Source organism: Cygnus olor, chromosome 1, assembly GCF_009769625.2.
Source record: "Cygnus olor isolate bCygOlo1 chromosome 1, bCygOlo1.pri.v2, whole genome shotgun sequence".
NCBI classification, from domain to species: Eukaryota; Metazoa; Chordata; class Aves; order Anseriformes; family Anatidae; genus Cygnus; species Cygnus olor.
Genome location: NC_049169.1, coordinates 189,494,703 through 189,507,128, shown reverse-complemented (window position 1 = coordinate 189,507,128; position 12,426 = coordinate 189,494,703). Strand labels below are relative to the sequence as shown.

Genomic DNA, 12,426 nt, shown 5'->3' with positions numbered 1-12,426 from the left:
TTCAGGGTAGGTAGGCATTGGCTTGGCTACCGCTTCTTTGGGGAATAATAGGAAGCCCTATAAAAGCTGGATTGTCTCCACCATCTTGCACAGGTTAAGAAGCTGGACAGCCCTTCAGAAAGATCAGAAAGATCTTCCTACTGATACTGTTTATGATATACAGTGTTGCAGACTAAAGATTTGACTATTAGGTTGCTTTTAAACATCAGATTTCTCAATTTTATTTAAAATGATTCCTCAGACATTAAAAATAGACCCAAAAAAATGTCATTTGCAACTTATATCCAATGGGGAAAAATATATATATTTCCAAAGGAAAAAAAAAATTAAGAGAAAGTATTTTATGAGAGGTATTTGTTTTCCATAGAAAATTTCAATACTTAGAGCTGAAGAGGAACAGACCTAAATCTGAAAAGAGGTTTTGAAACTGAAAAGGTTTTGGTCAGAAAGCATAATATTTGGTTTTGGAGATGCTGTTGTAGTATCTCATGGGAGACGTGGTTCAGCTGCCTCAAGTTTCCACCCACCTTATGCAACAGACTGCTTGGCCAAAGGGCCTCTTTCACAGTGCAGCGTGGGCAACTGCTGCTGAGTCCTCTTTCCTCACCTAGAGCCCTGTTCTGCAGGAAACCCCACTCACAGCAGATGCAGACACACGTGGCATGGCTGTCACAATTCTTACAAGGTACCATGGCAGCATTGCTGATTCACAATTTGGTGTGTTCACTGGAGAGGATTCGGGTTTTGATTATTTCCCAACAACACCAAACTATTCCTGGAGGAAATAAAAACAATCGGTTCTAATTAAAACTCTGACAGATGGACTTCCCTCTCTTTTCTAAGTATCTGGCTGTTATATGTAATTATAACGTATGTTTTGACAACTGATTGAAGACAGACTCTCAGTCATTGCCCAGACATCTCAGGTGACCAGGCGATGTGTTTCAGCCCCTCCAGGCCTTGTGGGCTGTATGTTGAGTACCAACATGCCATCTATCCCCAGCTGGCAGGAGGGTATTGGGTGTTGTATTGACAACCAAAACACGAGGATGATAAAAAATGTGCCCACTCTAATCCTGCTTTACTATGAAAATGTTTTGACAGGTCAACCATGATATTTGTTATAAAGTAAACCAATTTTAATACAGAAACTGATGTAATGAATTAATCATTAAAATGTTTATCTTTATTTTGCATGTTATCACTATAAACAGAAAAATGTAAATAATGTTAGTGTATCGTACTTGATTACAGGAATTTCACCAGTTTTCAGAAGAACTGGGAAAAAATGGAATTTGAGGCTTTCTACAAGATTTTTCCTGATTCTTATCAATTTCTGCTTGTACTGCTATTTTGATTACAATCATAGAATTCAGCATAAAGCTGCTGTATGTCCAGCCAGTAATCAGACTGCATAGCTTGTGGAATTTCATTACCTGATTTTTTAGAAGATGTTAACAAATTTGTAGGAGCCGACTGTCTGCACAGAAGACCTTGGTGTATATGAAATCTCTGCATAGGGTGCATAGAGAACAGGTACTGGAATTACCAAGGGGTTGTCAGTGTTACTGCAGCAGCAGCCCACATCATTGTGGTTATATGGCCACCATGTGGATATACAGAGAAGAGCTAGACTGGATTTTAGCTTGCTGCTTCTAATTTTTCTGTGAATGACCTGCAGAAGTGTATACATTCCTTTCTCTCAAGGACATTCCTTGAATACACTACTCTTCATTTACAGAGCAAAGTCAGTAAAAAAACTAGATCACTTCCATTGCAGGACTGGATTCACAGTACAGGAATGATCCTTACAATGGGATTCCATGTGTCTGCCTGCAAGTCCAGTTCATTTAGTGGGAAAAAGAATCCTGTGTTACCTGCAAAAACACTGATGGATATACAGTCAAAATCAAGACCTGTACCTCAACTCATAGACAGAAAATGGTTGTCCTGAAAATATATGAAAAACATATATTTGAAATTGAATCAATGTATAGTTTAATGGAGAGCTGCTTGACAACTATCAAGAGTAACGAACAGGCCCTGAAGCAGTTTGAAATAACATTCATCTTTTTTTTTGCAGAAATTGAAAAGCCCCATGTCTACATTCTTTTGTATGAACACAAATAATGATGTTAAGGATACACGTGGTAATATGATTTGCATACAAGTAGTAACTAATTAATCCTCATTTCTGTTGACATACTCTGGTCACAAGCAGGAGGGAATTTCACTGGATGTCCAGTTAGAAATAACACCCAGAATTTAAAAGTAAGTTTGGAATGATTTCCTTACTGCTAAAGACTCACACTTCTCCGGTATTGTTGCATTATCATCTATTAGCATTAGTAATCATAAAACCAATCATACAAGAATTAAACCAAGAGCTAAATTATTGCTGCCACATCTAGGAATATTAAATTCCTCTTTGTCCTCTAAGTACAGGTGTTCTCTGTCACACTGGCAAACTTCCTCTGGGCTATCAGCATACTCTGTAACAAGGGAAAAACATTGCCAATTTGTGTTGGCTTGTTGTTTTCTTTCTTAATTCCAAGAAAGTAAAGAGTAAATGTCAAAATTTCCATTGTCCCGTCTCTCCAGTGCTCAGGGACACAGGTCCTTGAAACAGAGTTAATGAAAGGCCAAGGGAGAAATGTTCATAGGAACTCCCTGTTAAATATTGGCAGATATCACTGTGAGATTTATTTGAAGTTAATGCTCAGCTACCATTAACTTGCAAAGCAAATATTGACCCAAACTATGGCATTTTGGTAGTGGGAACATCACTTGCAGCTAGGTGGTATGTCCCTCTCCTAAACACCTCCCCTGTCAATTTTCCCACCAGCCTCCCAGCATAGATTTTGGTGTAGGGAAATGTATGACAGTTTTCTTCCTTGTGTGTAATTTCCCTAAATCCAGTTACTTATTCTGCATAAGCTGCATCAGATGCTTTGGGTAACTAAAACTTTCAAATCAAGGGGTTTAGGACACCACATCTAGAATGGGCTGCTCCCAGGCACATTCTTGTTTTTGCCTCAGAAGTCACTTCTGAGAATAAACAAGTCAAATAACCATCATCCAGCGAAGACCATAGGAATGTTCTTAATGCTGTTTCTATTCAGCAGAATACATAAAAATACTTCAAGAATTGAATAGAATTAAGCATGTGCTTATGTGTTTTGCTGACTTGCTCTTTATACCTAAATTTCAAGTCTGTCAAAGGGGATAATACTACTTTATGCTTATCTCTTTTTCTCTTTTCTACTTAGCATTTAAGCCCTTTGGCACAGGAAAGATCTTTCTTTTTATTTTATAGTTGAACAGAAATGAGGCATTGAGCTATCTCACTTGCTGCCTGTAGGCACTACTGCTAAGAGGTATTCTAAAATAAATTCCATGAAGAACTTACATATGTACATAAGTATCTGATTTAACATTTATTATTTGTACGTTTAGCCTATTCGTCTCCTGTGGGGTATTTCCTGCTGATAAAGCCAAGGTTGCTTTTTGTAATCAAAACTTCAGAAGTGTGCTTGCTAATAAATGTCAGCGTAAATAGAGTTTACATCACTTTTGACTAGCACCTTTCCACATTTTCATGAAAATTGTGAATACTTTTAGAGCAGTAATAACTGTAAGGTCTTTTTATGGTTATATGTTGACTACTAATTTTCCTAAATAGAAGCTACATACACGGGAATATCTCTATATCTAATCTTTCAAATGCAGGGGTATGACCTGTTCTTTGATGCCCTGCCTCAGAAAGACTACATTTTGAAAATTCTGTCACATATAGGCCTAAAATTTAACTTTTCATCTACAAAACATGTCCCTGTCCTGTTCAGTCCCCTCTGCTCTTCTCCACTACAACAGGAGACCATTAGGTGCAGACATACAAGTGCTGGGCTAACCATTAACCCTGTTACCCTTTGAAAATGTTTTGTGCCTGCAGGGTACAGGATTTCTGGCAGCTTACATTCATTTTTATCATCTTTGTGCTGAAGGTACCCCCTGATGAGGCAAATGTTGCTCGACTTCCACCAGAGAGCACTATCGCACTACTTGCTATCCCCCTGTTCTCTTGCACTCAGCTTTGAAGGTAAAGTTTAAACTGTGGAATGTTCTTCAACTTTGCATGTAAAATTTGTTATTTTATTACAGTTTTGCTTGTATTGGTCTAGTGATTTATAGATAGATATTTTACAGGAGTTAAGTGGTGCGGAGCCATCCAGACAATGTAATCATCCTTTTGTCTAATTGCTCACTTGCTGCTTTATTTTACTGTAAAACAGAACTTCCACTAAAATATTACCTCTGAGTGCCAACAGCAAATTGAAAATGGCATTCTTCAGATCACAGTTTTCATATTTACACAGCACTCTTGTAAGACCTCACCTGATGAATATGTCTGAAGATCTTGTCAACCCTTTCACAAGCCTCCCAGTTAACTTCTGTCTTTACCTTCCCATTTACGACAAGGTCTGCTGAATACTGACTTCAGTATTTCTGCTCCTCATTGCTTCTTACACTGTTTTTCATCACTTCAAACCCGAGCACTTTCCATTGTTGTGACCATGAACACAGTTGCATCACATCTTCAGGCTAGCAAAGACGCATCTTTGTTTTTCTATTTTCTTCACAATGTACAAGCTCTTATACATCAGTTTAGAAATACGGCAAAATCTAATAAAATGCAGCTTGCCCTTGGAAGAAAGGGTTTGCAGACAGACAGCATTCCCATAAGCAGAAAGAGGTCCCAAAAGAGCTAAGGTTCCTGTGTAGTAACATCCCCCCAAAAGGTCCTGCTACAACAGCAGCCCATCAGTCAAGCCAAGGGCACACTGAACATGCAGCAGCCAGAATCCCAGTAAAAAATGTCACAACAGGGCTTCAGGTTTCTGAAGCATCTTCCTCAGGGCATGAGGCTCACAGAGTAAATGCAGTTTGGATTGTCAGGTTCAGACTTACCACTCTCCCAGGCTTTGTCCTCCCCATCTAAAACCACACTACCCCAGCCTGAAGGCCATGCTCCACTGCTCAATCTGGCAGTCTTCATCCAGGTTCAATCTGGTGCTGCAAAAGGAGGTTATATGCACTTGTAAAAGAGGGCACGATGGAGAAGATATAAAGCGGAATGGCTGATATTTTTACGTAGGACTTTGTTTTTGAGAGGCTATGAGAAAAGTGTGTTGTGTTTAATTGTAAAGAAATGGACACTACACAGAAAAGCTATTGCTGCCTTTGGAAATTTCAATATGTAATTGTAGCTATTGGAAACATAAATAAAACTTTTCCTTGAGAGATGGGAAAGAGATGCCTGCAGATTTCTAAGCTTTAAAAGCTGCTTATTCAGACCCAATTAAAGTGCCTGAGCCAGACCAAAAACAACAGCTACACATTTTTTATTTTTTTCTGGTAATTTGTTTTAGAGTAAGTGCACAGGCTGGCTGACTACATGACAAACATTTGCTTTCCATGCTCAGGATCACATTCATTTGATTATTTTTCTTTAATTTGGGGAAATTTGGATTTGGCAGAGTTATAGGAAGACTAACTTCCACTAGCTGTTCTGAATGAGTGAAGCGAACCCATGTGTTATCAGTTTAGTTAGTGTTTAAAGTTTACACAACAAAAAACATTGACAACACTTCATCTGTTTACGGCAGTGTGACTAGCAATATGGTGAAGCTTTACTGACAACAAAAATACCCTGGTGTAATGAACAAAACTATGTTTATGTGCAACACCAGGTCAGGTCAGGTCAAGCTCCCTAAAACTTAGTCCAATTTCAAATTTCATTGCAACATTCAGGTCTTGCTTGATAAGTGGTGAAATTACATGGGTTCATGGATGTTTTGCAAGCTTGTAAAAATCAGTAATTTTGTCTTTAAAGTAAGGAAAAGTGACTTGAGGGGAATCTCTCTCCAAGGAATCTGTTTTGTTTGAACTCAGAATTCCAGTGGTACAAAAAGAATTGAAAAACAAATTGAAAACCAGAAAGTGAAACCAAATCCAATGAGTTTCTATCAGTTCAGAATAACAAATCAGACTGAACAGCCTTTCAAGTCTGTGCTTGAAGTCAGAGTTAAAAAACTAACTGTGGAAAAAGTACGTGTAAGTAAAGGGGGAAAAGGCTAATACATACTCTTTTAGCGTACATTTAGGATTTGTTGCCTCTACTTCTTGTCTCAGATATCTCTAGCACAGATAAACATTATAGATTTATTTTTTGAGGGTGGGGAAGGGAAGGAGGGAGAAGCATGAGTATGGAGTTGAAGAACACTTCTTTCATTGTCTTCTTTTCCTCTAAAATGCCTGAACTGTCACAGTACTTTAACCCGGATTACCAACACATGTTTTTTGGAACTTTTTTTTTATTACTATTCCAAGTAGTGTTTTGTGAGATGTTTCAAATGTCAAAGGAAATAAAACCATAGTTTCCAGCCTTTAAACAGACATCATCCCTGCTCTGTGACCCATGCTGTCCACTAAGCCTGTGCTCCTTTCTGTGACAACATTAAAAGCATCCCAGGACTAAAAAAATGTGTGATAATTTTCAGATAGAATGGTTGCTAGGGAAAAATTCCTGGAAGCCAGCAGCTCTTCTAGATAAATATGTCTTAACTGTCCTTGCAAGTTGGACATTATCAAGACACAAGAAAAAAACTGTTGCGTAAGAAAAAGGATCTGGGTGTGCTGGTTGACACTTGCTTGAACATGAACTGGCAGTACGCCCAGGTGGCAAAGAAGGCCAATGGCATCCTGGCTTGTATCAGGAATAGCGTAGCCAGCAGGACCAGGGAGGTGATTGTCCCCCTGTACTCTGCTCTGGTGAGGCCGCACCTCGAGTGCTGTGTTCAGTTTGGGGCCCCTCACTACAGAAAGGACATCGAGGCCCTGGAGAGTGTCCAGAGAAGGGCTACGAAGCTGGTGAAGGACCTGGAACACAAGTCCTGTGAGGAGCGGCTGAGGGAACTGGGGTTGTTTGGTCTGGGGAAGAGGAGGCTCGGGGAGACTTTATTGCTCTCTACAACTACCTGAAAGGAAGGTGTGGGGAGCTGGGGGTCGGCCTCTTCTCACAGGTAACCAGTGATAGAACTGGAGGGAATGGTCTCCAGTTGCGCCAGGGGACGTTTAGGTTGGAAATGAGGAGACATTTCTTCTCAGAAAGAGCAGTCAGGCATTGGGATGGGTTGCCCAGGGAGATGGTGGAGTCACCGTCCCTGGGGGTGTTTAAGGAAGGGTTGGGCCTGGTGCTTAGGGACATGGTTTAGTGGGTGACATTGGTAGTAGGGTAATGGCTGGACCAGATGATCTTGGAGGTCTTTTCCAAGCTTAATGATTCTATGATTCTATGTGCAAACTTGCTTAGGGTGCACTGTCCCGTCATCGAGGTCATTATGGACTTATAAGAGTGGGTCCTGAGATGGCACACAAAAATGATCAGAGGGCTGGAACACCTTTCCTATGAAGAAAGATCTGAAAGAGTTGGGTTGGAGTTTAGCCTAGAGAAGAGAAGGCTGTGGGGTGACCTGACTGCAATCTTTCAATACTTTAAGGGGGTTTACAAGAAAGATGGGGAGAGACTCTTTACCAGTTTGTGTAGTGATGGGACAAGGGAGGATGGCTTTAAACTAAAAGAGGAAAAATTTAGACTAGATATAAGGAAGAAATTCTTTACTATGAGGGTGGTAAGGCACTGGAAAAGGTTTCCCAGAGAAGCTGTGGATGCCCCTCCCCACATTCAACTTCATACAGTCTTTGACTTTCTGAATGTTAACTGTACATTCAGACAGTGTCTCTATATTCCACCCTGCTCACTTCCCTGCTTCCACCTCTCATATGGTCTGTTTCTGATGTTTGAGTTTAGTCAGGAACTTCTTTTTCATCCATGCAGGCCTCTTGCCACATTTGCTTAACTTATTGTGTATGGGTATGAACCACTCTTGAGCCTGGAGGAGGTGATTCTTGGAAGTCAACAAGCAATCCAAGACCTCTCTCTCACATATCTACTGAGGTAAAGAAAACTTCTATTAAGTCATTCAGAAGGTTCCTACTTCTACTTGAGAAACTCTAGTCATTTTTTCTGTAAGGATAAAACAAACTTTTGACAATTTGGTATAATTTATTTTCTTGAAACCTAGTACTTCTGTCACTATTCCTTTGCTCTCTCAAAATAAAAAATGGATTTTCTATAGAAATACCTAGTACTGAGTCAAACAATGTATAGTGCTGTCTTGAGTGTAATTCTGTGAATCCGAGCTGTTGCACACAAAATAATTGGGAGATACCTTCTTTTTTTTTCTTCCTCTCCACACTCTTGAACTCAGAGAAGTCTTTGACAATCAGGCTGGTGAAAATATTGGATGGGAAATTTTAGTATAGTAAGTTGCAATCTATTGTGCTGTAGTAAATGGTATAAAATAATAGAATTGGTTTTGAATCAATTACTAAGAAGTTTCTAGGCATCAGAAAACTGGTAAATGCATAAACCCATTTTTATTTATATACCACCATTACTTATACCCTGTAAGTACAAGTGCAAAAGCATTCTGACTTAAATAAAGAGAAAGGAGTGAAATTCATCACGTTCTTTATCAACAACCTCAGGTGTCTTTTCAGTTCATCTGAGGATGCAAACAGAAACACTGGAGAAACTGTTTTCCCTAATAAGGATGTTTTTGATGGCAAACAAGGAATCACTGTGCAGCATAAGGCTTTTCAAAGCACCAGATGTCTATGGTGATTTTATAAATTATCAGAAAGTAACATGAGCACTTCACAGCAGTCAGTAAGCTGCAATTAAAGCTGGCATACTGATTACAGGCAGGCGAGGATTTCTGGATGTTAGAGATTTTCTTTGGTACTTTTGCAGTAACCAGAGAAAAAAGATAGAAACAAATGGGGGAAAAAGTAATTGAATGGCATTCCTCAGGGGTTGATACTGGGACCAGTGCTGTTTAACATCTTTGCGACATGAACAGTTGGATGGAGTGCACCCTCAGCAGGTTTGCCAATGACACCAAGCTGTGTGGTGCGGTCAGCACACTGGAGGGAAGGGATGCCATCCAGAGGGACCTGGACAAGCTTGAGAGCTAGGCCTGTGCAAACTTCATAAGGTTCAACAAGGCCTGGGTCAGGGCAATCCCAGGGACAAATGCAGGCTGGGTGGAGAATGGACTAAGAGCAGCCCTGAGGAGAAGGACCTGGGGGTGTTGGTTGTCGAGAAGCTTGACATGAGCTAGTAATGTGAGCTTGCAGCCCAGAAAGCCAACTGTTGCTCAAGGGGCTTTGGGCAACCTGGTCTGGTGGGAGGTGTCCCTGCCCATGGCAGGGGGATTGGAACCGGGTGATCTTTAAGGTCCCTTCCAACAAAAACTATTGTATGACTGTGAATTTCTTCCACAGTTTAATCTTCTTCTGCCCACCTTTCTGCAAGGTTTAAGGGATAATAAATTAGGAGATGGGATATAATTCCCAGTTATATTGGAAGTCAGCATTCAGATTAATTCAGCAGGCTTTTGCTTCTTCTCCCTGATTCATGCAATGCTTTGACTTTAAATGAACTTGAAAGCCTCAGATCAGAGACAGATGCAGGCTATTTTATCCACTTACAGGATTTTGAATAATGCAAACAGATTATGCCATCCCCTGCACCCTTCTAGCAGTATAAAAATCAGAAGTCAGAACAGAGTTTTCCAGTACCAATGTGATCCCTAGTTTAGCCCATGCCTGTCTGATGCTTGCTTTCATCTGCAATTTAATGACTCATACTCCTGACAGAGATGATAGCAATAATACTTTTTTGAAGGAAATGTGGTAACCTATGTGACCAGAGACATCATTTCAGTTTTGGGTAGTCCTTACTGATCATATATATTAATCTATGTTAGCTACATTTATGCTATTTTATAGGTATTATGCTTGAGCCAAATGTTTGTTAAGACAGGTGTGCCAGTCTTTTCTATGCTTTCTATACTTTCTATAACTTTCCTCTTACTGCTTTTGTTCATTATGCCCATTCAAAACAAAGATAACATTGATTTTTTTCCTGAACTGCCTGCAGAGCTCTCTCCAAGTTATTGTGACTTTTATTTTCCAAAACTTACTGTTTCATGCACACCCTCTGCCAGAATTCTGTACTGACAACACCATGTAGCAGAACAAAGTCCTCTGGAAAATTTGGAAAATATACTAAAGACCTTTGTGGTGTTTTTTTTAAATAGGATGTAAGAAGTTCAAAGATATCTTTAGAACTGAGTTGGAAGAAGCAGTGACTCAGTTATTTCAAAACTTCACAGCTCGGCACTACCCTTAAGATTTCTGTGACTTGTTCAGAGCTGTTGCAATCAGAGAAGAAGCCAAAATCTGCCATGAGCAAGAGAGACAGGAAAGGAGCCTTGTAGCCTGGAAACACTGCACCAGCCTTATGGGGAAGAGCTTCAGAAAGATTTACTGATGCTGACTGACTAAGGAAAGAGTGTTCAGCTCCAGCTAACTAGACAAACAAAAACCAAAAACAAACAAACAAACAAACAAACAAAAAAACACACAGGTATAGATGAGGAAAACTATCTTCACACCTACAGTACGGGTTTTTGAAATGGAGATTACTGCCCTTCAAAGGGATCTTAGAGGCATAATAGCTCTCTATGGAAATGTCAGCTCAGACCTTAACAGTGGCCAAAAGCTAAACAGAATGTCAGAAACTACTCAGAGAAGGCTAGAGAACAAAGCTGAGATGTCTCAGTGCTGCTGCATACATCTGGGATGTGCCAGGTATTTAAACATTCTTTGCAATTCTCATTTTCTCTCATTCCGAAAAGGCTGTAGCAAAATGTGCAAAGGTAGAAAGGATAATGAAGTTCCCTCAAGGTGGGGAACAGCCTCTGTTTGAAGAATGACTGGGGAGGCTGGGACTCTGGTGGCTGGGAAGGAGGCACCTGGGAAAGCGGGGATGTCATGGGTGCTTTTTGAATCCCGAGCAATACAGACAAGGAAAACTGAAGTAGCTCCTTAAGGACACAGATTAGGAGGCGATGAATGAACGTAATGAGTAGGAAATTAAAAGCAAGGACAGGGCAATTATTCCAGCAGCACACAGCTAAATTTAGGAATTTGCTGTAGATATTGCAATATACATGAGTTCAAAGTGGACCTAGCTTTTATTGTTGCAACAAAAGCACAAAAGGAAAATCTCTGTCCTTTTTGGAGAGGTATATGCAGAAAATTTCACTATATGCTTTGCCTGTTCTAATGTTCTTTCCCATGTGTCCATTCCTAGCTGCTATTCAAGAGAACAACAAACATGTTAGGCCGTTGGTTTGATCCAATACAGCCATTTCTATCTTCTTTTGGCTAACTAGTTGGTGAGATTATGCTCACAGCATAGTTCAATACTGTTTCATTTACTTAAAGTAGTGTAAAGAAAATAAAAACGTGCCAAGACCATAGTGTACATTGGGTTTCTCTGTTTACTGATTACCACTGGCCTAGTTTTTAATATTTGAAATAAGGTGATGAAGAAACTATATTACCATTCTTGACCCATATTTTTTTTTTGTTAAGTCAGAAAAAAAAAATTGTAAGAGCCCCAAGATGACAGAAATCAGGTACCCAGTGTATCTCCAACCACTTCCAGCTAGAGCTGCACCAAGTTGCACACTGTCGGATTCCACAAATAAGAGGATTCAGAGGAGAAGGCAAGAAACTTTATATTGAGCAATTATGAAATAAGTGGTTGTAAAAGAAAGTTCTTCCAAAGCTTCATCACTCATAGCTTTGTGCTCTGAAGCATAAATGTTTATAGCCCATGTACATATAAACTGCTGGTTATAGGTACTTAAAGTAAGACTTTTTCCTGCCCCCACCCTTGATTAGAGCCTGTCACCAGCATAATTAATAAAATCAGGTGGATTTATTGGTAGTCTCTCAACTAGATTTGTGCAAGCACGTGTGACAGTTAAACAGCTTTTGACACTCTGGTGAACAGTGGTTAAGCAATGACAGAAAACTTAAAGAATTGAACTGGCAGGTACATGTGGATGGGCCAATTCCCTGACACCGAGGCAATTAATCAGAGAAGAGAGGCAGACAGCTCAGCCCATCATCCCCTTGTGGCACACCTCTGTTCTTCCCTATAAATGCATTAATATATGTGTGTGCAAATTTAAATAGATGTCTCTTTTTCTCACCTTTGCTTCTCCACCTTATTTTTGTCGCTATTTGTTCTCTACTAACTTAAACTGGAAAAGTCATTTTGAAAGCTTTTTCTGCTAACAGTATCCAGCTTTTCTGAGAAAGTAGGAAAAAAAAAAGAAAAAAAAAAAGAGGGAATGGACAACTATTTTATTAATAATCATAATCAGGGGAGTGGAAATGTAGGCAGAAAATTCTCTAAGCTGGCACATAGGCCAAAATGGCAAG

At 39.8% G+C, this 12,426-nt stretch overlaps 1 long non-coding RNA gene across 2 annotated transcripts; it reads right to left on the bottom strand.

Moving 5' to 3' along the window:
- Positions 1-350: 350 nt before the first annotated feature.
- LOC121064553 lies at positions 351-11,689 on the bottom strand. 2 transcript variants are annotated; one of them, XR_005816545.1, is made up of 4 exons: positions 11,617-11,689; positions 8,292-8,350; positions 4,969-5,073; positions 351-775 (listed from the first exon to the last, which is right to left on the bottom strand). It is a non-coding gene; the product is annotated as an uncharacterized LOC121064553 (long non-coding RNA). The 2 variants fall into 2 exon arrangements; XR_005816548.1 differs by lacking the exon at positions 8,292-8,350.
- Between the last annotated feature and the right edge of the window lie 737 nt (positions 11,690-12,426).